We start from the raw sequence: 24,012 nt of genomic DNA, 5'->3' as shown, positions 1-24,012 counted from the left end.
ACAGCTTCACATAATATCAAATGGAGAAAATCTCCCAGAGGTTTCTTTCTCAACGCCAAGACCCACATTCACTCAGTGACCAGTAAGCAACAGTGCTGGACACCGTATGCCAAAGAATGAGCAAGACAGAAACAGTCCCATCCGTTATCAGAGAGGATGCCTTAAATCATCATAAGGACGGAGGCACCAAAATACACACCAGCAGTTGTGGAAATGCGCACCAGAAAGACAGGATCCAGCCTCATTCAAAAGAACACAAGCATAAATCCCCTCCACGAAGAAGCCTACACAACCCACTTAACAAACCTTAGCCGCTTGGGACAGACACCAAAAACAACAATAACTACGGGCATGATGCCTGTGAAAAGGAACCCCAAGCACAGTAAGTTAACCAAAATTAGGAGACCAAAAAACACACAGCTGACGAAGCAGCAAGGTCAAAACGCACCAGACCTAACAAATGAAGAGGAAATAGGCAGTCTACCCGAAAAAGAATTCAGAATAATGATAGGAAAAACGATTCAACCTCGTGGAAATAGGAGAGAGAAAATACAGGAAACGTTTCACAGGGGTCGACAAGAAATGAAGAGCAAACAAACAGTGATGAAGAACACAATAAATGAAAATAATTATTCTCTAGCATGGATCACTAGCACAATAACTGAGGCAGAAGAACGGTTAAGTGGCCTGGAAGATAAAATAGTTCAAATAAATACTGCGGATCAAAATAAAGAACAAAGAATGAAAGGAACGGAGGACAGTCTCAGCGACCCTTGGGACAACATTAAATGCACCAACATTCGAATTATATGGCTCTCAGAAGAAGAAGAGAAAGAGAAAAGGCGTGAGAATATATTTGAAGAGATTATAGTTGAAAATTTCCCTAGTATGGGAAAGGAAAGAGTTAATCAAGTCCAGGAAGCACAGAGAGTCTCATACAGGATAATTCCAAGGAGAAACACGCCGAGACACGTATTCATCAAACTATTAAAATCTAAATGTATAGGAAACATGTAAAAAGCAGCATGGGAAAAGCACCATTTACCATTCAAGGGAATCCACGTAAGTTAACAGCCGACCTTTCAGCAGAAATTCTGCAAGAGAGAAGGAAGTGGCAGTATACGTATTGAAAGAGATGAAAGGAAAAAAAACCTACAACCAATGTTACTGTTTTCAGCAAGAATCTCATTGAGATTGGACAGAGAAACTAAAAACTTTACAGAAAAACAAACGGAAAGAGAATTCAGCACCACGCAACAGCTTTATACCAAAGGATAAAGGAACTTCTCTAGGCAGGAATCACAAAGAAAAGAAAAGACCTCCTAGAACAAACCAAAAAAATTAACAAAACGGGAAGAGGAACATCCATATTGACAATTACCTTACATGTAAATGGATTCATTGCTCCAACCACAACAGATAAACTGGCTGAAGGGATACAACAACAAGCCCATTATATATGCTGCCCAGAAGAGACCCATTTTAGACCTAGGGATAGATACAGACTGAAACTGAGGATATGGCAAGAGACATTCCATGCACATGGAAATCAAAGGAAACCTGGAGTTACAATTCTCATATCAGAAGAAATAGACTTTAAGATAAAGACTATTTCAAGAAACAAACAAGGACACTACACACTGATCAAGGGATCAAACCAAGGAGAGGATATAAGAAATGCAAATACTTATGAACCCAACCGAGGAGCACTTCAATACATAAGGTATATCCTAACAGCCATAAAGCGGAACTTGACAGTAAAACCATAAGAGTAGGGGACATTACCACCCCACAATCACCAATGGATAGATCATCCAAAATGAAACTAAATTAGGAAACATAAGCTTTCAATGACACGTTGGACAAGAGGGAATTCATTCATAAATATACAACATTCTATTGCAAAACAACAGAAAACACTCTCTCCTCAGGTACTCATGAAACACTCTCCAAGATATATCATATGTAGGGTCACACATAAAGCCTTAGAAATCTAAGAAAATTGAAATAGCATCAGGTATAATTTCCGCCTACAGTGCTATGAAACTAGATAGGAATTAAAAGAAAAAAAACTGTAAATAATACAAACACATGGAAGCTAAACAAAACGCTGTTACATAACCAAGAATACACTGTAGAAAACTAAGATGGAATCACAAATACCTGGGAAAAATTGAAAATGTAAATAGGAGCACCCAAATCTATGGAATGAAACAAATGCAACTCTAAAAGCAGAGCTGTGCGAGCAAAGAAGCGAAAAAGTAATCTCTCCCAGCACCCGCACGAAGAGTGGATGAAATCTCCACATTCAACGTGAAGTACCCCGCATCTCTGGAACACCTGAATAGAACAATGAATCAGTCCAAAATTGAGGAGGTGGACTTAGTGAGCATAGATATATTAGTTTTGCCACTTTTTCACTTTTTGTGAACGTGTAGGTGTATGCCGCTGTGAGTCATTTTGTCGGTAGAGCTAAGCTTTAACCATTTGTGCTAGAGTTCTGTGTGACTGCTTTTCTTTTTAATTTTTAAAATTTTCTCTTAATACATAGTTTTCATTTTAATAACTTCATTTTATTTGATTTTACTTTATTTTGTTTTATTTTATCCTCATTCTTTGTTTCCTCCTCTTTTCTCTCCCACTTTTTCTGAGCTGTGAGGATGAATGTCTCTAGGTGCTCTAACCAGGAGTCAGAGCTCTGCATCTGAGGAGGGAAAACCAACTTCAGGACACTGGTGCACAGGAGACCTGACAGCTTCACATAATATCAAATGGAGAAAATCTCCCAGAGGTTTCTTTCTCAACGCCAAGACCCACATTCACTCAGTGACCAGTAAGCAACAGTGCTGGACACCGTATGCCAAAGAATGAGCAAGACAGAAACAGTCCCATCCGTTATCAGAGAGGATGCCTTAAATCATCATAAGGACGGAGGCACCAAAATACACACCAGCAGTTGTGGAAATGCCCACCAGAAAGACAGGATCCAGCCTCATTCAAAAGAACACAAGCATAAATCCCCTCCACGAAGAAGCCTACACAACCCACTTAACAAACCTTAGCCGCTTGGGACAGACACCAAAAACAACAATAACTACGGGCATGATGCCTGTGAAAAGGAACCCCAAGCACAGTAAGTTAACCAAAATTAGGAGACCAAAAAACACACAGCTGACGAAGCAGCAAGGTCAAAACGCACCAGACCTAACAAATGAAGAGGAAATAGGCAGTCTACCCGAAAAAGAATTCAGAATAATGATAGGAAAAACGATTCAACCTCGTGGAAATAGGAGAGAGAAAATACAGGAAACGTTTCACAGGGGTCGACAAGAACTGAAGAGCAAACAAACAGTGATGAAGAACAAAATAAATGAAAATAATTATTCTCTAGCATGGATCACTAGCACAATAACTGAGGCAGAAGAACGGTTAAGTGGCCTGGAAGATAAAATAGTTCAAATAAATACTGCGGATCAAAATAAAGAACAAAGAATGAAAGGAACGGAGGACAGTCTCAGCGACCCTTGGGACAACATTAAATGCACCAACATTCGAATTATATGGCTCTCAGAAGAAGAAGAGAAAGAGAAAAGGCGTGAGAATATATTTGAAGAGATTATAGTTGAAAATTTCCCTAGTATGGGAAAGGAAAGAGTTAATCAAGTCCAGGAAGCACAGAGAGTCTCATACAGGATAATTCCAAGGAGAAACACGCCGAGACACGTATTCATCAAACTATTAAAATCTAAATGTATAGGAAACATGTAAAAAGCAGCATGGGAAAAGCACCATTTACCATTCAAGGGAATCCACGTAAGTTAACAGCCGACCTTTCAGCAGAAATTCTGCAAGAGAGAAGGAAGTGGCAGTATACGTATTGAAAGAGATGAAAGGAAAAAAACCTACAACCAATGTTACTGTTTTCAGCAAGAATCTCATTGAGATTGGACAGAGAAACTAAAAACTTTACAGAAAAACAAACGGAAAGAGAATTCAGCACCACGCAACAGCTTTATACCAAAGGATAAAGGAACTTCTCTAGGCAGGAATCACAAAGGAAAGAAAAGACCTCCTAGAACAAACCAAAAAAATTAACAAAACGGGAAGAGGAACATCCATATTGACAATTACCTTACATGTAAATGGATTCATTGCTCCAACCACAACAGATAAACTGGCTGAAGGGATACAACAACAAGCCCATTATATATGCTGCCCAGAAGAGACCCATTTTAGACCTAGGGATAGATACAGACTGAAACTGAGGATATGGCAAGAGACATTCCATGCATTTGGAAATCAAAGGAAACCTGGAGTTACAATTCTCATATCAGAAGAAATAGACTTTAAGATAAAGACTATTTCAAGAAACAAACAAGGACACTACACACTGATCAAGGGATCAAACCAAGGAGAGGATATAAGAAATGCAAATACTTATGAACCCAACCGAGGAGCACTTCAATACATAAGGTATATCCTAACAGCCATAAAGCGGAACTTGACAGTAAAACCATAAGAGTAGGGGACATTACCACCCCACAATCACCAATGGATAGATCATCCAAAATGAAACTAAATTAGGAAACATAAGCTTTCAATGACACGTTGGACAAGAGGGAATTCATTCATAAATATACAACATTCTATTGCAAAACAACAGAAAACACTCTCTCCTCAGGTACTCATGAAACACTCTCCAAGATATATCATATGTAGGGTCACACATAAAGCCTTAGAAATCTAAGAAAATTGAAATAGCATCAGGTATAATTTCCGCCTACAGTGCTATGAAACTAGATAGGAATTAAAAGAAAAAAAACTGTAAATAATACAAACACATGGAAGCTAAACAAAACGCTGTTACATAACCAAGAATACACTGTAGAAAACTAAGATGGAATCACAAATACCTGGGAAAAATTGAAAATGTAAATAGGAGCACCCAAATCTATGGAATGAAACAAATGCAACTCTAAAAGCAGAGCTGTGCGAGCAAAGAAGCGAAAAAGTAATCTCTCCCAGCACCCGCACGAAGAGTGGATGAAATCTCCACATTCAACGTGAAGTACCCCGCATCTCTGGAACACCTGAATAGAACAATGAATCAGTCCAAAATTGAGGAGGTGGACTTAGTGAGCATAGATATATTAGTTTTGCCACTTTTTCACTTTTTGTGAACGTGTAGGTGTATGCCGCTGTGAGTCATTTTGTCGGTAGAGCTAAGCTTTAACCATTTGTGCTAGAGTTCTGTGTGACTGCTTTTCTTTTTAATTTTTAAAATTTTCTCTTAATACATAGTTTTCATTTTAATAACTTCATTTTATTTGATTTTACTTTATTTTGTTTTATTTTATCCTCATTCTTTGTTTCCTCCTCTTTTCTCTCCCACTTTTTCTGAGCTGTGAGGATGAATGTCTCTAGGTGCTCTAACCAGGAGTCAGAGCTCTGCATCTGAGGAGGGAAAACCAACTTCAGGACACTGGTGCACAGGAGACCTGACAGCTTCACATAATATCAAATGGAGAAAATCTCCCAGAGGTTTCTTTCTCAACGCCAAGACCCACATTCACTCAGTGACCAGTAAGCAACAGTGCTGGACACCGTATGCCAAAGAATGAGCAAGACAGAAACAGTCCCATCCGTTATCAGAGAGGATGCCTTAAATCATCATAAGGACGGAGGCACCAAAATACACACCAGCAGTTGTGGAAATGCGCACCAGAAAGACAGGATCCAGCCTCATTCAAAAGAACACAAGCATAAATCCCCTCCACGAAGAAGCCTACACAACCCACTTAACAAACCTTAGCCGCTTGGGACAGACACCAAAAACAACAATAACTACGGGCATGATGCCTGTGAAAAGGAACCCCAAGCACAGTAAGTTAACCAAAATTAGGAGACCAAAAAACACACAGCTGACGAAGCAGCAAGGTCAAAACGCACCAGACCTAACAAATGAAGAGGAAATAGGCAGTCTACCCGAAAAAGAATTCAGAATAATGATAGGAAAAACGATTCAACCTCGTGGAAATAGGAGAGAGAAAATACAGGAAACGTTTCACAGGGGTCGACAAGAAATGAAGAGCAAACAAACAGTGATGAAGAACACAATAAATGAAAATAATTATTCTCTAGCATGGATCACTAGCACAATAACTGAGGCAGAAGAACGGTTAAGTGGCCTGGAAGATAAAATAGTTCAAATAAATACTGCGGATCAAAATAAAGAACAAAGAATGAAAGGAACGGAGGACAGTCTCAGCGACCCTTGGGACAACATTAAATGCACCAACATTCGAATTATATGGCTCTCAGAAGAAGAAGAGAAAGAGAAAAGGCGTGAGAATATATTTGAAGAGATTATAGTTGAAAATTTCCCTAGTATGGGAAAGGAAAGAGTTAATCAAGTCCAGGAAGCACAGAGAGTCTCATACAGGATAATTCCAAGGAGAAACACGCCGAGACACGTATTCATCAAACTATTAAAATCTAAATGTATAGGAAACATGTAAAAAGCAGCATGGGAAAAGCACCATTTACCATTCAAGGGAATCCACGTAAGTTAACAGCCGACCTTTCAGCAGAAATTCTGCAAGAGAGAAGGAAGTGGCAGTATACGTATTGAAAGAGATGAAAGGAAAAAAAACCTACAACCAATGTTACTGTTTTCAGCAAGAATCTCATTGAGATTGGACAGAGAAACTAAAAACTTTACAGAAAAACAAACGGAAAGAGAATTCAGCACCACGCAACAGCTTTATACCAAAGGATAAAGGAACTTCTCTAGGCAGGAATCACAAAGAAAAGAAAAGACCTCCTAGAACAAACCAAAAAAATTAACAAAACGGGAAGAGGAACATCCATATTGACAATTACCTTACATGTAAATGGATTCATTGCTCCAACCACAACAGATAAACTGGCTGAAGGGATACAACAACAAGCCCATTATATATGCTGCCCAGAAGAGACCCATTTTAGACCTAGGGATAGATACAGACTGAAACTGAGGATATGGCAAGAGACATTCCATGCACATGGAAATCAAAGGAAACCTGGAGTTACAATTCTCATATCAGAAGAAATAGACTTTAAGATAAAGACTATTTCAAGAAACAAACAAGGACACTACACACTGATCAAGGGATCAAACCAAGGAGAGGATATAAGAAATGCAAATACTTATGAACCCAACCGAGGAGCACTTCAATACATAAGGTATATCCTAACAGCCATAAAGCGGAACTTGACAGTAAAACCATAAGAGTAGGGGACATTACCACCCCACAATCACCAATGGATAGATCATCCAAAATGAAACTAAATTAGGAAACATAAGCTTTCAATGACACGTTGGACAAGAGGGAATTCATTCATAAATATACAACATTCTATTGCAAAACAACAGAAAACACTCTCTCCTCAGGTACTCATGAAACACTCTCCAAGATATATCATATGTAGGGTCACACATAAAGCCTTAGAAATCTAAGAAAATTGAAATAGCATCAGGTATAATTTCCGCCTACAGTGCTATGAAACTAGATAGGAATTAAAAGAAAAAAAACTGTAAATAATACAAACACATGGAAGCTAAACAAAACGCTGTTACATAACCAAGAATACACTGTAGAAAACTAAGATGGAATCACAAATACCTGGGAAAAATTGAAAATGTAAATAGGAGCACCCAAATCTATGGACTGAAACAAATGCAACTCTAAAAGCAGAGCTGTGCGAGCAAAGAAGCGAAAAAGTAATCTCTCCCAGCACCCGCACGAAGAGTGGATGAAATCTCCACATTCAACGTGAAGTACCCCGCATCTCTGGAACACCTGAATAGAACAATGAATCAGTCCAAAATTGAGGAGGTGGACTTAGTGAGCATAGATATATTAGTTTTGCCACTTTTTCACTTTTTGTGAACGTGTAGGTGTATGCCGCTGTGAGTCATTTTGTCGGTAGAGCTAAGCTTTAACCATTTGTGCTAGAGTTCTGTGTGACTGCTTTTCTTTTTAATTTTTAAAATTTTCTCTTAATACATAGTTTTCATTTTAATAACTTCATTTTATTTGATTTTACTTTATTTTGTTTTATTTTATCCTCATTCTTTGTTTCCTCCTCTTTTCTCTCCCACTTTTTCTGAGCTGTGAGGATGAATGTCTCTAGGTACTCTAACCAGGAGTCAGAGCTCTGCATCTGAGGAGGGAAAACCAAGTTCAGGACACTGGTGCACAGGAGACCTGACAGCTTCACATAATATCAATTGGAGAAAATCTCCCAGAGGTTTCTTTCTCAACGCCAAGACCCACATTCACTCAGTGACCAGTAAGCAACAGTGCTGGACACCGTATGCCAAAGAATGAGCAAGACAGAAACAGTCCCATCCGTTATCAGAGAGGATGCCTTAAATCATCATAAGGACGGAGGCACCAAAATACACACCAGCAGTTGTGGAAATGCGCACCAGAAAGACAGGATCCAGCCTCATTCAAAAGAACACAAGCATAAATCCCCTCCACGAAGAAGCCTACACAACCCACTTAACAAACATTAGCCGCTTGGGACAGACACCAAAAACAACAATAACTACGGGCATGATGCCTGTGAAAAGGAACCCCAAGCACAGTAACTTAACCAAAATTAGGAGACCAAAAAACACACAGCTGACGAAGCAGCAAGGTCAAAACGCACCAGACCTAACAAATGTAGAGGAAATAGGCAGTCTACCCGAAAAAGAATTCAGAATAATGATAGGAAAAACGATTCAACCTCGTGGAAATAGGAGAGAGAAAATACAGGAAACGTTTCACAGGGGTCGACAAGAACTGAAGAGCAAACAAAGAGTGATGAAGAACACAATAAATGAAAATAATTATTCTCTAGCATGGATCACTAGCACAATAACTGAGGCAGAAGAACGGTTAAGTGGCCTGGAAGATAAAATAGTTCAAATAAATACTGCGGATCAAAATAAAGAACAAAGAATGAAAGGAACGGAGGACAGTCTCAGCGACCCTTGGGACAACATTAAATGCACCAACATTCCAATTATATGGCTCTCAGAAGAAGAAGAGAAAGAGAAAAGGCGTGCGAATATATTTGAAGAGATTATAGTTGAAAATTTCCCTAGTATGGGAAAGGAAAGAGTTAATCAAGTCCAGGAAGCACAGAGAGTCTCATACAGGATAATTCCAAGGAGAAACACGCCGAGACACGTATTCATCAAACTATTAAAATCTAAATGTATAGGAAACATGTAAAAAGCAGCATGGGAAAAGCACCATTTACCATTCAAGGGAATCCACGTAAGTTAACAGCCGACCTTTCAGCAGAAATTCTGCAAGAGAGAAGGAAGTGGCAGTATACGTATTGAAAGAGATGAAAGGAAAAAAACCTACAACCAATGTTACTGTTTTCAGCAAGAATCTCATTGAGATTGGACAGAGAAACTAAAAACTTTACAGAAAAACCAACGGAAAGAGAATTCAGCACCACGCAACAGCTTTATACCAAAGGATAAAGGAACTTCTCTAGGCAGGAATCACAAAGAAAAGAAAAGACCTCCTAGAACAAACCGAAAACAATTAACAAAATGGGAAGAGGAACATCCATATTGACAATTACCTTACATGTAAATGGATTCATTGCTCCAACCACAACAGATAAACTGGCTGAAGGGATACAACAACAAGCCCATTATATATGCTGCCTAGAAGAGACCCAGTTTAGACCTAGGGATAGATACAGACTGAAACTGAGGATATGGCAAGAGACAATCCATGCACATGGAAATCAAAGGAAACCTGGAGTTACAATTCTCATATCAGAAGAAATAGACTTTAAGATAAAGACTATTTCAAGAAACAAACAAGGACACTACACACTGATCAAGGGATCAAACCAAGGAGAGGATCTAAGAAATGCAAATACTTATGAACCCAACCGAGGAGCACTTCAATACATAAGGTATATCCTAACAGCCATAAAGCGGAGCATGACAGTAAAACCATAAGAGTAGGGGACATTACCACCCCACAATCACCAATGGATAGATCATCCAAAATGAAACTAAATTAGGAAACATAAGCTTTCAATGACACGTTGGACAAGAGGGAATTCATTCATAAATATACAACATTCTATTGCAAAACAACAGAAAACACTCTCTCCTCAGGTACTCATGAAACACTCTCCAAGTTATATCATATGTAGGGTCACACATAAAGCCTTAGAAATCTAAGAAAATTGAAATAGCATCAGGTATAATTTCCGCCTAGAGTGCTATGAAACTAGATAGGAATTAAAAGAAAAAAAACTGTAAATAATACAAACACATGGAAGCTAAACAAAACGCTGTTACATAACCAAGAATACACTGTAGAAAACTAAGATGGGATCACAAATACCTGGGAAAAATTGAAAATGTAAATAGGAACACCCAAATCTATGGAATGAAACAAATGCAACTCTAAAAGCAGAGCTGTGCGAGCAAAGAAGCGAAAAAGTAATCTCTCCCAGCACCCGCACGAAGAGTGGATGAAATCTCCACATTCAACGTGAAGTACCCCGCATCTCTGGAACACCTGAATAGAACAATGAATCAGTCCAAAATTGAGGAGGTGGACTTTGTGAGCATAGATATATTAGTTTTTCCACTTTTTCACTTTTTGTGAATGTGTAGGTGTATGCCGCTGTGAGTCATTTTGTCTGTATAGCTAAGCTTTAACCATTTGTGCTAGAGTTCTGTGTGACTGCTTTTCTTTTTAATTTTTAAAATTTTCTCTTAATACATATTTTTCCTTTTAATAACTTCATTTTATTTGATTTTACTTTATTTTGTTTTATTTTATCCTCATTCTTTGTTTCCTTCTCTTTTCTCTCCCACTTTTTCTGAGCTGTGAGGATGAATGTCTCTAGGTGCTCTAACCAGGAGTCAGAGCTCTGCATCTGAGGAGGGAAAACCAAGTTCAGGACACTGGGGCACAGGAGACCTGACAGCTTCATATAATATCAAATGGAGAAAATCTCCCAGAGATTTCTTTCTCAACGCCAAGACCCACATTCACTCAGTGACCAGTAAGCAACAGTGCTAGACACCGTATGCCAAACAATGAGCAAGACAGAAACAGTCCCATCCGTTATCAGAGAGGATGCCTTAAATCATCATAAGGACCTAGGCACCAAAATACACACCAGCAATTGTGGAAATGCCCACCAGAAAGACAGGATCCAGCCTCATTCAAAAGAACACAAGCATAACTCCCCTCCACGAAGAAGCCTACACAACCCACTTAACAAACCTAAGCCGCTTGGGACAGACACCAAAAACAACAATAACTACGGGCATGACGCCTGTGAAAAGGAACCCCAAGCACAGTAAGTTAACCAAAATTAGGAGACCAAAAAACACACAGCTGACGAAGCAGCAAGGTCAAAACGCACCAGACCTAACAAATGAAGAGGAAATAGGCAGTCTACCCGAAAAAGAATTCAGAATAATGATAGGAAAAACGATTCAACCTCGTGGAAATAGGAGAGAGAAAATACAGGAAACGTTTCACAGGGGTCGACAAGAACTGAAGAGCAAACAAACAGTGATGAAGAACACAATAAATGAAAATAATTATTCTCTAGCATGGATCACTAGCACAATAACTGAGGCACAAGAACGGTTAAGTGGCCTGGAAGATAAAATAGTTCAAATAAATACTGCGGATCAAAATAAAGAACAAAGAATGAAAGGAACGGAGGACAGTCTCAGCGACCCTTGGGACAACATAAAATGCACCAACATTCGAATTATATGGCTCTCAGAAGAAGAAAAGAAAGGGAAAAGGCGTGAGAATATATTTGAAGAGATTATAGTTGAAAACTTCCCTAGTATGGGAAAGGAAAGAGGTAATCAAGTCCAGGAAGCACAGAGAGTCTCATACAGGATAATTCCAAGGAGAAACACGCCAAGACACGTATTCATCAAACTATTAAAATCTAAATGTATAGGAAACATGTAAAAAGCAGCATGGGAAAAGCACCATTTACCATTCAAGGGAATCCACGTAAGTTAACAGCCGACCTTTCAGCAGAAATTCTGCAAGAGAGAAGGAAGTGGCAGTATACGTATTGAAAGGGATGAAAGGAAAAAAACCTACAACCAATGTTACTGTTTTCAGCAAGAATCTCATTGAGATTGGACAGAGAAACTAAAAACTTTACAGAAAAACCAACGGAAAGAGAATTCAGCACCACGCAACAGCTTTATATCAAAGGATAAAGGAACTTCTCTAGGCAGGAATCACAAAGAAAAGAAAAGACCTCCTAGAACAAACCAAAAACAATTAACAAAACAGGAAGAGGAACATCCATATTGACAATTACCTTACATGTAAATGGATTCATTGCTCCAACCACAACAGATAAACTGGCTGAAGGCATACAACAACAAGCCCATTATATATGCTGCCTAGAAGAGACCCATTTTAGACCTAGGGATAGATACAGACTGAAACTGAGGATATGGCAAGAGACAGTCCATGCACATGGAAATCAAAGGAAACCTGGAGTTACAATTCTCATATCAGAAGAAATAGACTTTAAGATAAAGACTATTTCAAGAAACAAACAAGGACACTACACACTGATCAAGGGATCAAACCAAGGAGAGGATCTAAGAACTGCAAATACTTATGAACCCAACCGAGGAGCACTTCAATACATAAGGTATATCCTAACAGCCATAAAGCGGAACATGACAGTAAAACCATAAGAGTAGGGGACATTACCACCCCACAATCACCAATGGATAGATCATCCAAAATGAAACTAAATTAGGAAACATAAGCTTTCAATGACACGTTGGACAAGAGGGAATTCATTCATAAATATACAACATTCTATTGCAAAACAACAGAAAACACTCTCTCCTCAGGTACTCATGAAACACTCTCCAAGTTATATCATATGTAGGGTCACACATAAAGCCTTAGAAATCTAAGAAAATTGAAATAGCATCAGGTATAATTTCCGCCTAGAGTGCTATGAAACTAGATAGGAATTAAAAGAAAAAAAACTGTAAATAATACAAACACATGGAAGCTAAACAAAACGCTGTTACATAACCAAGAATACACTGTAGAAAACTAAGATGGGATCACAAATACCTGGGAAAAATTGAAAATGTAAATAGGAACACCCAAATCTATGGAATGAAACAAATGCAACTCTAAAAGCAGAGCTGTGCGAGCAAAGAAGCGAAAAAGTAATCTCTCCCAGGACCCGCACGAAGAGTGGATGAAATCTCCACATTCAACGTGAAGTACCCCGCATCTCTGGAACACCTGAATAGAACAATGAATCAGTCCAAAATTGAGGAGGTGGACTTTGTGAGCATAGATATATTAGTTTTTCCACTTTTTCACTTTTTGTGAATGTGTAGGTGTATGCCGCTGTGAGTCATTTTGTCTGTATAGCTAAGCTTTAACCATTTGTGCTAGAGTTCTGTGTGACTGCTTTTCTTTTTAATTTTTAAAATTTTCTCTTAATACATATTTTTCCTTTTAATAACTTCATTTTATTTGATTTTACTTTATTTTGTTTTATTTTATCCTCATTCTTTGTTTCCTTCTCTTTTCTCTCCCACTTTTTCTGAGCTGTGAGGATGAATGTCTCTAGGTGCTCTAACCAGGAGTCAGAGCTCTGCATCTGAGGAGGGAAAACCAAGTTCAGGACACTGGGGCACAGGAGACCTGACAGCTTCACATAATATCAAATGGAGAAAATCTCCCAGAGATTTCTTTCTCAACGCCAAGACCCACATTCACTCAGTGACCAGTAAGCAACAGTGCTGGACACCGTATGCCAAACAATGAGCAAGACAGAAACAGTCCCATCCGTTATCAGAGAGGATGCCTTAAATCATCATAAGGACGGAGGCACCAAAATACACACCAGCAGTTGTGGAAATGCCCACCAGAAAGACAGGATCCAGCCTCATTCAAAAGAACACAAGCATAACTCCCCTCCACGAAGAAGCCTACACAACCCACTTAACAAACCTAAGCCGCTTGGGACAGACACCAAAAACAACAATAACTACGGGCATGACGCCTGTGAAAAGGAACCCCAAGCACAGTAAGTTAACCAAAATTAGGAGACCAAAAAACACACAGCTGACGAAGCAGCAAGGTCAAAACGCACCAGACCTAACAAATGAAGAGGAAATAGGCAGTCTACCCGAAAAAGAATTCAGAATAATGATAGGAAAAACGATTCAACCTCGTGGAAATAGGAGAGAGAAAATACAGGAAACGTTTCACAGGGGTCGACAAGAACTGAAGAGCAAACAAACAGTGATGAAGAACACAAAAAATGAAAATAATTATTCTCTAGCATGGATCACTAGCACAATAACTGAGGCACAAGAACGGTTAAGTGGCCTGGAAGATAAAATAGTTCAAATAAATACTGCGGATCAAAATAAAGAACAAAGAATGAAAGGAACGGAGGACAGTCTCAGCGACCCTTGGGACAACATTAAATGCACCAACATTCGAATTATATGGCTCTCAGAAGAAGAAGAGAAAGAGAAAAGGCGTGAGAATATATTTGAAGAGATTATAGTTGAAAACTTCCCTAGTATGGGAAAGGAAAGAGGTAATCAAGTCCAGGAAGCACAGAGAGTCTCATACAGGATAATTCCAAGGAGAAACACGCCAAGACACGTATTCATGAAACTATTAAAATCTAAATGTATAGGAAACATGTAAAAAGCAGCATGGGAAAAGCACCATTTACCATTCAAGGGAATCCACGTAAGTTAACAGCCAACCTTTTAGCAGAAATTCTGCAAGAGAGAAGGAAGTGGCAGTATACGTATTGAAAGGGATGAAAGGAAAAAAACCTACAACCAATGTTACTGTTTTCAGCAAGAATCTCATTGAGATTGGACAGAGAAACTAAAAACTTTACAGAAAAACAAACAGAAAGAGAATTCAGCACCATGGAACAGCTTTATACCAAAGGGTAAAGGAACTTCTCTAGGCAGGAATCACAAAGAAAAGAAAAGACCTCCTAGAACAAACCAAAAACAATTAACAAAACGGGAAGAGGAACATCCATATTGACAATTACCTTACATGAAAATGGATTCATTGCTCCAACCACAACAGATAAACTGGCTGAAGGGATACAACAACAAGCCCATTATATATGCTGCCTAGAAGAGACCCATTTTAGACCTAGGGATAGATACAGACTGAAACTGAGGATATGGCAAGAGACAATCCATGCACATGGAAATCAAAGGAAACCTGGAGTTACAATTCTCATATCAGAAGAAATAGACTTTAAGATAAAGACTATTTCAAGAAACAAACAAGGACACTACACACTGATCAAGGGATCAAACCAAGGAGAGGATCTAAGAAATGCAAATACTTATGAACCCAACCGAGGAGCACTTCAATACATAAGGTATATCCTAACAGCCATAAAGTGGAACATGACAGTAAAACCATAAGAGTAGGGGACATTACCACCCCACAATCACCAATGGATAGATCATCCAAAATGAAACTAAATTAGGAAACATAAGCTTTCAATGACACGTTGGACAAGAGGGAATTCATTCATAAATATACAACATTCTATTGCAAAACAACAGAAAACACTCTCTCCTCAGGTACTCATGAAACACTCTCCAAGTTATATCATATGTAGGGTCACACATAAAGCCTTAGAAATCTAAGAAAATTGAAATAGCATCAGGTATAATTTCCGCCTACAGTGCTATGAAACTAGATAGGAATTAAAAGAAAAAAAAACTGTAAATAATACAAACACATGGAAGCTAAACAAAACGCTGTTACATAACCAAGAATACACTGTAGAAAACTAAGATGGGATCACAAATACCTGGGAAAAATTGAAAATGTAAATAGGAACACCCAAATCTATGGAATGAAACAAATGCAACTCTAAAAGCAGAGCTGTGCGAGCAAAGAATCGAAAAAGTAATCTCTCCCAGCACCCGCACGAAGAGTGGATGAAATCTCCACATTCAACGTGAAGTACCCCGCATCTCTGGAACACCTGAATAGAACAATGAATCAGTCCAAAATTGAGGAGGTGGACTTTGTGAGCATAGATATATTAGTTTTTCCACTTTTTCACTTTTTGTGAATGTGTAGGTGTATGCCGCTGTGAGTCATTTTGTCTGTAGAGATAAGCTTTAACCATTTGTGCTAGAGTTCTGTGTGACTGCTTTTCTTTTTAATTTTTAAAATTTTCTCTTAATACATATTTTTCCTTTTAATAACTTCATTTTATTTGATTTTACTTTATTTTGTTTTATTTTATCCTCATTCTTTGTTTCCTTCTCTTTTCTCTCCCACTTTTTCTGAGCTGTGAGGATGAATGTCTCTAGGTGCTCTAACCAGGAGTCAGAGCTCTGCATCTGAGGAGGGAAAACCAAGTTCAGGACACTGGGGCACAGGAGACCTGACAGCTTCACATAATATCAAATGGAGAAAATCTCCCAGAGATTTCTTTCTCAACGCCAAGACCCACATTCACTCAGTGACCAGTAAGCAACAGTGCTGGACACCGTATGCCAAACAATGAGCAAGACAGAAACAGTCCCATCCGTTATCAGAGAGGATGCCTTAAATCATCATAAGGAAGGAGGCACCAAAATACACACCAGCAGTTGTGGAAATGCCCACCAGAAAGACAGGATCCAGCCTCATTCAAAAGAACACAAGCATAACTCCCCTCCACGAAGAAGCCTACACAACCCACTTAACAAACCTAAGCCGCTTGGGACAGACACCAAAAACAACAATAACTACGGGCATGACGCCTGTGAAAAGGAACCCCAAGCACAGTAAGTTAACCAAAATTAGGAGACCAAAAAACACACAGCTGACGAAGCAGCAAGGTCAAAACGCACCAGACCTAACAAATGAAGAGGAAATAGGCAGTCTACCCGAAAAAGAATTCAGAATAATGATAGGAAAAACGATTCAACCTCGTGGAAATAGGAGAGAGAAAATACAGGAAACGTTTCACAGGGGTCGACAAGAACTGAAGAGCAAACAAACAGTGATGAAGAACAAAATAAATGAAAATAATTATTCTCTAGCATGGATCACTAGCACAATAACTGAGGCAGAAGAACGGTTAAGTGGCCTGGAAGATAAAATAGTTCAAATAAATACTGCGGATCAAAATAAAGAACAAAGAATGAAAGGAACGGAGGACAGTCTCAGCGACCCTTGGGACAACATTAAATGCACCAACATTCGAATTATATGGCTCTCAGAAGAAGAAGAGAAAGAGAAAAGGCGTGAGAATATATTTGAAGAGATTATAGTTGAAAATTTCCCTAGTATGGGAAAGGAAAGAGTTAATCAAGTCCAGGAAGCACAGAGAGTCTCATACAGGATAATTCCAAGGAGAAACACGCCGAGACACGTATTCATCAAACTATTAAAATCTAAATGTATAGGAAACATGTAAAAAGCAGCATGGGAAAAGCACCATTTACCATTCAAGGGAATCCACGTAAGTTAACAGCCGACCTTTCAGCAGAAATTCTGCAAGAGAGAAGGAAGTGGCAGTATACGTATTGAAAGAGATGAAAGGAAAAAAACCTACAACCAATGTTACTGTTTTCAGCAAGAATCTCATTGAGATTGGACAGAGAAACTAAAAACTTTACAGAAAAACAAACGGAAAGAGAATTCAGCACCACGCAACAGCTTTATACCAAAGGATAAAGGAACTTCTCTAGGCAGGAATCACAAAGGAAAGAAAAGACCTCCTAGAACAAACCAAAAAAATTAACAAAACGGGAAGAGGAACATCCATATTGACAATTACCTTACATGTAAATGGATTCATTGCTCCAACCACAACAGATAAACTGGCTGAAGGGATACAACAACAAGCCCATTATATATGCTGCCCAGAAGAGACCCATTTTAGACCTAGGGATAGATACAGACTGAAACTGAGGATATGGCAAGAGACATTCCATGCATTTGGAAATCAAAGGAAACCTGGAGTTACAATTCTCATATCAGAAGAAATAGACTTTAAGATAAAGACTATTTCAAGAAACAAACAAGGACACTACACACTGATCAAGGGATCAAACCAAGGAGAGGATCTAAGAAATGCAAATACTTATGAACCCAACCGAGGAGCACTTCAATACATAAGGTATATCCTAACAGCCATAAAGCGGAACTTGACAGTAAAACCATAAGAGTAGGGGACATTACCACCCCACAATCACCAATGGATAGATCATCCAAAATGAAACTAAATTAGGAAACATAAGCTTTCAATGACACGTTGGACAAGAGGGAATTCATTCATAAATATACAACATTCTATTGCAAAACAACAGAAAACACTCTCTCCTCAGGTACTCATGAAACACTCTCCAAGATATATCATATGTAGGGTCACACATAAAGCCTTAGAAATCTAAGAAAATTGAAATAGCATCAGGTATAATTTCCGCCTACAGTGCTATGAAACTAGATAGGAATTAAAAGAAAAAAAACTGTAAATAATACAAACACATGGAAGCTAAACAAAACGCTGTTACATAACCAAGAATACACTGTAGAAAACTAAGATGGAATCACAAATACCTGGGAAAAATTGAAAATGTAAATAGGAGCACCCAAATCTATGGAATGAAACAAATGCAACTCTAAAAGCAGAGCTGTGCGAGCAAAGAAGCGAAAAAGTAATCTCTCCCAGCACCCGCACGAAGAGTGGATGAAATCTCCACATTCAACGTGAAGTACCCCGCATCTCTGGAACACCTGAATAGAACAATGAATCAGTCCAAAATTGAGGAGGTGGACTTAGTGAGCATAGATATATTAGTTTTGCCACTTTTTCACTTTTTGTGAACGTGTAGGTGTATGCCGCTGTGAGTCATTTTGTCGGTAGAGCTAAGCTTTAACCATTTGTGCTAGAGTTCTGTGTGACTGCTTTTCTTTTTAATTTTTAAAATTTTCTCTTAATACATAGTTTTCATTTTAATAACTTCATTTTATTTGATTTTACTTTATTTTGTTTTATTTTATCCTCATTCTTTCTTTCCTCCTCTTTTCTCTCCCACTTTTTCTGAGCTGTGAGGATGAATGTCTCTAGGTGCTCTAACCAGGAGTCAGAGCTCTGCATCTGAGGAGGGAAAACCAACTTCAGGACACTGGTGCACAGGAGACCTGACAGCTTCACATAATATCAAATGGAGAAAATCTCCCAGAGGTTTCTTTCTCAACGCCAAGACCCACATTCACTCAGTGACCAGTAAGCAACAGTGCTGGACACCGTATGCCAAAGAATGAGCAAGACAGAAACAGTCCCATCCGTTATCAGAGAGGATGCCTTAAATCATCATAAGGACGGAGGCACCAAAATACACACCAGCAGTTGTGGAAATGCGCACCAGAAAGACAGGATCCAGCCTCATTCAAAAGAACACAAGCATAAATCCCCTCCACGAAGAAGCCTACACAACCCACTTAACAAACCTTAGCCGCTTGGGACAGACACCAAAAACAACAATAACTACGGGCATGATGCCTGTGAAAAGGAACCCCAAGCACAGTAAGTTAACCAAAATTAGGAGACCAAAAAACACACAGCTGACGAAGCAGCAAGGTCAAAACGCACCAGACCTAACAAATGAAGAGGAAATAGGCAGTCTACCCGAAAAAGAATTCAGAATAATGATAGGAAAAACGATTCAACCTCGTGGAAATAGGAGAGAGAAAATACAGGAAACGTTTCACAGGGGTCGACAAGAAATGAAGAGCAAACAAACAGTGATGAAGAACACAATAAATGAAAATAATTATTCTCTAGCATGGATCACTAGCACAATAACTGAGGCAGAAGAACGGTTAAGTGGCCTGGAAGATAAAATAGTTCAAATAAATACTGCGGATCAAAATAAAGAACAAAGAATGAAAGGAACGGAGGACAGTCTCAGCGACCCTTGGGACAACATTAAATGCACCAACATTCGAATTATATGGCTCTCAGAAGAAGAAGAGAAAGAGAAAAGGCGTGAGAATATATTTGAAGAGATTATAGTTGAAAATTTCCCTAGTATGGGAAAGGAAAGAGTTAATCAAGTCCAGGAAGCACAGAGAGTCTCATACAGGATAATTCCAAGGAGAAACACGCCGAGACACGTATTCATCAAACTATTAAAATCTAAATGTATAGGAAACATGTAAAAAGCAGCATGGGAAAAGCACCATTTACCATTCAAGGGAATCCACGTAAGTTAACAGCCGACCTTTCAGCAGAAATTCTGCAAGAGAGAAGGAAGTGGCAGTATACGTATTGAAAGAGATGAAAGGAAAAAAAACCTACAACCAATGTTACTGTTTTCAGCAAGAATCTCATTGAGATTGGACAGAGAAACTAAAAACTTTACAGAAAAACAAACGGAAAGAGAATTCAGCACCACGCAACAGCTTTATACCAAAGGATAAAGGAACTTCTCTAGGCAGGAATCACAAAGAAAAGAAAAGACCTCCTAGAACAAACCAAAAAAATTAACAAAACGGGAAGAGGAACATCCATATTGACAATTACCTTACATGTAAATGGATTCATTGCTCCAACCACAACAGATAAACTGGCTGAAGGGATACAACAACAAGCCCATTATATATGCTGCCCAGAAGAGACCCATTTTAGACCTAGGGATAGATACAGACTGAAACTGAGGATATGGCAAGAGACATTCCATGCACATGGAAATCAAAGGAAACCTGGAGTTACAATTCTCATATCAGAAGAAATAGACTTTAAGATAAAGACTATTTCAAGAAACAAACAAGGACACTACACACTGATCAAGGGATCAAACCAAGGAGAGGATATAAGAAATGCAAATACTTATGAACCCAACCGAGGAGCACTTCAATACATAAGGTATATCCTAACAGCCATAAAGCGGAACTTGACAGTAAAACCATAAGAGTAGGGGACATTACCACCCCACAATCACCAATGGATAGATCATCCAAAATGAAACTAAATTAGGAAACATAAGCTTTCAATGACACGTTGGACAAGAGGGAATTCATTCATAAATATACAACATTCTATTGCAAAACAACAGAAAACACTCTCTCCTCAGGTACTCATGAAACACTCTCCAAGTTATATCATATGTAGGGTCACACATAAAGCCTTAGAAATCTAAGAAAATTGAAATAGCATCAGGTATAATTTCCGCCTACAGTGCTATGAAACTAGATAGGAATTAAAAGAAAAAAAACTGTAAATAATACAAACACATGGAAGCTAAACAAAACGCTGTTACATAACCAAGAATACACTGTAGAAAACTAAGATGGAATCACAAATACCTGGGAAAAATTGAAAATGTAAATAGGAACACCCAAATCTATGGAATGAAACAAATGCAACTCTAAAAGCAGAGCTGTGCGAGCAAAGAAGCGAAAAAGTAATCTCTCCCAGCACCCGCACGAAGAGTGGATGAAATCTCCACATTCAACGTGAAGTACCCCGCATCTCTGGAACACCTGAATAGAACAATGAATCAGTCCAAAATTGAGGAGGTGGACTTTGTGAGCATAGATATATTAGTTTTTCCACTTTTTCACTTTTTGTGAATGTGTAGGTGTATGCCGCTGTGAGTCATTTTGTCTTTAGAGATAAGCTTTAACCATTTGTGCTAGAGTTCTGTGTGACTGCTTTTCTTTTTAATTTTTAAAAGTTTCTCTTAATACATATTTTTCCTTTTAATAAATTCATTTTATTTGATTTTACTTTATTTTGTTTTATTTTATCCTCATTCTTTGTTTCCTTCTCTTTTCTCTCCCACTTTTTCTGAGCTGTGAGGATGAATGTCTCTAGGTGCTCTAACCAGGAGTCAGAGCTCTGCATCTGAGGAGGGAAAACCAAGTTCAGGACACTGGGGCACAGGAGACCTGACAGCTTCACATAATATCAAATGGAGAAAATCTCCCAGAGATTTCTTTCTCAACGCCAAGACCCACATTCACTCAGTGACCAGTAAGCAACAGTGCTGGACACCGTATGCCAAACAATGAGCAAGACAGAAACAGTCCCATCCGTTATCAGAGAGGATGCCTTAAATCATCATAAGGACGGAGGCACCAAAATACACACCAGCAGTTGTGGAAATGCCCACCAGAAAGACAGGATCCAGCCTCATTCAAAAGAACACAAGCATAACTCCCCTCCACGAAGAAGCCTACACAACCCACTTAACAAACCTAAGCCGCTTGGGACAGACACCAAAAACAACAATAACTACGGGCATGACGCCTGTGAAAAGGAACCCCAAGCACAGTAAGTTAACCAAAATTAGGAGACCAAAAAACACACAGCTGACGAAGCAGCAAGGTCAAAACGCACCAGACCTAACAAATGAAGAGGAAATAGGCAGTCTACCCGAAAAAGAATTCAGAATAATGATAGAAAAACGATTCAACCTCGTGGAAATAGGAGAGAGAAAATACAGGAAACGTTTCACAGGGGTCGACAAGAACTGAAGAGCAAACAAACAGTGATGAAGAACACAAAAAATGAAAATAATTATTCTCTAGCATGGATCACTAGCACAATAACTGAGGCACAAGAACGGTTAAGTGGCCTGGAAGATAAAATAGTTCAAATAAATACTGCGGATCAAAATAAAGAACAAAGAATGAAAGGAACGGAGGACAGTCTCAGCGACCCTTGGGACAACATTAAATGCACCAACATTCGAATTATATGGCTCTCAGAAGAAGAAGAGAAAGAGAAAAGGCGTGAGAATATATTTGAAGAGATTATAGTTGAAAACTTCCCTAGTATGGGAAAGGAAAGAGGTAATCAAGTCCAGGAAGCACAGAGAGTCTCATACAGGATAATTCCAAGGAGAAACACGCCAAGACACGTATTCATGAAACTATTAAAATCTAAATGTATAGGAAACATGTAAAAAGCAGCATGGGAAAAGCACCATTTACCATTCAAGGGAATCCACGTAAGTTAACAGCCGACCTTTTAGCAGAAATTCTGCAAGAGAGAAGGAAGTGGCAGTATACGTATTGAAAGGGATGAAAGGAAAAAAACCTACAACCAATGTTACTGTTTTCAGCAAGAATCTCATTGAGATTGGACAGAGAAACTAAAAACTTTACAGAAAAACAAACAGAAAGAGAATTCAGCACCATGGAACAGCTTTATACCAAAGGGTAAAGGAACTTCTCTAGGCAGGAATCACAAAGAAAAGAAAAGACCTCCTAGAACAAACCAAAAACAATTAACAAAACGGGAAGAGGAACATCCATATTGACAATTACCTTACATGAAAATGGATTCATTGCTCCAACCACAACAGATAAACTGGCTGAAGGGATACAACAACAAGCCCATTATATATGCTGCCTAGAAGAGACCCATTTTAGACCTAGGGATAGATACAGACTGAAACTGAGGATATGGCAAGAGACAATCCATGCACATGGAAATCAAAGGAAACCTGGAGTTACAATTCTCATATCAGAAGAAATAGACTTTAAGATAAAGACTATTTCAAGAAACAAACAAGGACACTACACACTGATCAAGGGATCAAACCAAGGAGAGGATCTAAGAAATGCAAATACTTATGAACCCAACCGAGGAGCACTTCAATACATAAGGTATATCCTAACAGCCATAAAGTGGAACATGACAGTAAAACCTTAAGAGTAGGGGACATTACCACCCCACAATCACCAATGGATAGATCATCCAAAATGAAACTAAATTAGGAAACATAAGCTTTCAATGACACGTTGGACAAGAGGGAATTCATTCATAAATATACAACATTCTATTGCAAAACAACAGAAAACACTCTCTCCTCAGGTACTCATGAAACACTCTCCAAGTTATATCATATGTAGGGTCACACATAAAGCCTTAGAAATCTAAGAAAATTGA

Source organism: Balaenoptera physalus (assembly GCF_965194825.1).
Source record: "Balaenoptera physalus genome assembly, chromosome: Y".
In the NCBI taxonomy this organism is placed as follows: domain Eukaryota; kingdom Metazoa; phylum Chordata; class Mammalia; order Artiodactyla; family Balaenopteridae; genus Balaenoptera; species Balaenoptera physalus.
Note: the sequence above shows the minus strand (reverse complement) of the source record.